Source organism: Octodon degus, unplaced genomic scaffold (genome assembly GCF_000260255.1).
Source record: "Octodon degus isolate 3935 unplaced genomic scaffold, OctDeg1.0 scaffold00023, whole genome shotgun sequence".
Classification (NCBI taxonomy): domain Eukaryota; kingdom Metazoa; phylum Chordata; class Mammalia; order Rodentia; family Octodontidae; genus Octodon; species Octodon degus.
Window position 1 is genome coordinate 20,165,307 of NW_004524599.1, and position 2,251 is coordinate 20,167,557.

Genomic DNA, 2,251 nt, shown 5'->3' on the forward strand with positions numbered 1-2,251 from the left:
GGGGCTGGCTGGCATGTGGTGCTGGGGGATTGAACCACGGTCCCTGCACTTTGCTAAGCTTGTTCTAAGTAGGTACTTTAGGCCACTGAGCCATCTCACCAGCCCCCTAAATGCAGTTTCATTGATCTACTTACCTGTATTATGACACTATTAACTGTCATAGCTACTATGTATTTGCTTTTTGTGGTACCAGGGAGTCAACCCAGGGCCTCACATATGCTAGGCAAGCACTCTACCACCGAGTACATCCCTAGCCCTATAGGTCAATTTTCTGCCCTTCCATCATCTGACCCAGAATGCCCTCGGATCTTCCCTTTTCCTATTCCATATAAATTTAGCATAGGTCAGTTAAGTTCCATAGAGCACACTACTGGGATTTTGATTAGTTTTCCATAGAATTTATGTTTTAGGAAGGAATAACATCTTCATGATACCAAGTTTACATATATACAAACACTGCATGTATGTCATTTATCTTTAATACGTAAAGCTTTATAATCTTTTCATTAAGGCATCTTTTGTACTTCTTTCCTACTGTATTATTATTTTTTTTTAAGTACCTCTTTGTTTTTGAGGCAGGGTCTCACTGTGTAGTTCAGGCTGGCCTCCCTCGTACTCACTAACCCCCTCTAAACTCAAGGTGATCCTCCTGGCCCGCCTCTCCAGGGCTGGGACCCTAGACCTGTGCCACCACGCCCACACCCAGCTAGAAAATACATTTTCCACCTAGGGTGGCTGGCTGGCTTGCATAGCAGTGTTGCCGAGGTATAATTTCGGTGGAAGATCGTTTTAGATTTTCTAGGTATGCCATCAGCATTATCTTTAAGTTATATCTTTAAAATTCTTTTAATTAGGTAATGCAATCCTCTCTAAAATGAAAAAGGTGTATGGAAATACTTCAACCCTTCTTTTGAAGCACGCGCCTCACAAGTAACCTCTATATTTCCCAGGGTTTCTTAGTGCTTAAAACAAGGAAATAAAATTTAAGTTATTTTCACTGCCTTTAGCAAAATAGAGATCACTACTTAGCTGTCCTCCCCTCCTCGTCCCTGGAAAACCCTCGGAGGGTTGAGGTCGGGGTCCGGAACCACCGAGCTGCGCGGCTAGAGCGGTGGGCATGCAACCACCGAGCTGCGCGGCTAGAGCGGCAGGAAGCGCAGTCTGCGCGGTGGCTGCTGGTCCGGGGCATCCACTACCGTGCTTCCGACCGAGACGGGGCTCGGTGCAAGGCTGCGGGCCGCAAGTGTGCGTGTTTCCGAGGCCGAGCTGGGCGCTGCCCTTGTCCTCGCAGAAGCGCGGGAGTGCCCGCCTGACTGCCCTGGCCCCCCGGGCGGGTCGCTGGGGCGCGCGGTCGCCCCGCCGCCTGGGCAGTGGGAGCCCTGAGCACTTGCTGGTCCGGCCTCAGGGTCGGGTCCGTTCCAGCCTTGGGCCTGCGGTGCTGGACCCTGAAGTCTTGTTGCTTGTGGGCGCCTGGGCTGCTCCAGTTACTGTGCCTGTGACTTCTTGGCCGTCCTTTCGCCTCTGTGCCATCCTGCTTTGTAAAGGGGGAGACTGGTCTGATCTCATTCGCTGAGTGTTTTGAAGGTTGAGTTCATTCATGTGAGGCACCAAAAACGGTACCAGACAGACTAAGCACAAGTTCGTTACGTGGCTGTTAGTATTAACTGTGGCAGCACATTATTTTCAGGTAGTAGGCTTAATGACTACCTTTTTTTTTTCATTCTTACTGTATTTTTAATTAAAGTGGTAGTCAGTTCTCTTTGTAATGGATGATTTCTTTATTTTAGGAGGAAAAAGTAAACTACACTGAAGAAGAACCTGACCCAGAGCAGAGTCTCAAACTGGTTATGTTGGGGTGCTCACGCTCCCGGAGGGGCTAAAACTGGGGATGCCTATTCTTTGGATCGAGACTCAGGACGAGCAGAGAGGTTTGTAACGGAGGAAAAGGACTAAACAGAATAGGACTTACTTTTAGTTACCATTCAGGAAGGCCGGGGAACTGCACTATTAGCTGGTACTAACATAATACCTACTATGTGCTAGGCACCGTTCTAATGATGTTAAAGCCAACTTACTGAGTGTTCACATTGGCTGTTATCTTTCAGATGAGGACAGAGATGTGTGATATGCCGCATTCTCCTAGCTAGTAGGTAGTCAAGCGAGGATTATAAGCCCAGGAAGCCAGGCTTCAGTGTTTGTGCCCCTAACCAGACTAAGATGGGACACTGCAAAAACACAAAACAAAACAGAC

The 2,251-nt window shown here is 48.2% G+C and overlaps 1 protein-coding gene across 2 annotated transcripts in view; it reads left to right on the forward strand.

Moving 5' to 3' along the window:
* The first annotated feature begins 1,213 nt into the window (after positions 1-1,213).
* LOC105740867 (zinc finger protein with KRAB and SCAN domains 3-like) overlaps positions 1,214-2,251 on the forward strand; it is a 7,882-nt gene continuing 6,844 nt past the window's right edge. For both annotated transcript variants that reach the window (XM_023712102.1, XM_023712101.1), the window contains exons 1-2: positions 1,214-1,687; positions 1,788-1,928. The gene's annotated coding sequence lies outside the window, so the exon portion shown is untranslated. The remainder of the gene's footprint in view (positions 1,688-1,787; positions 1,929-2,251) is intronic.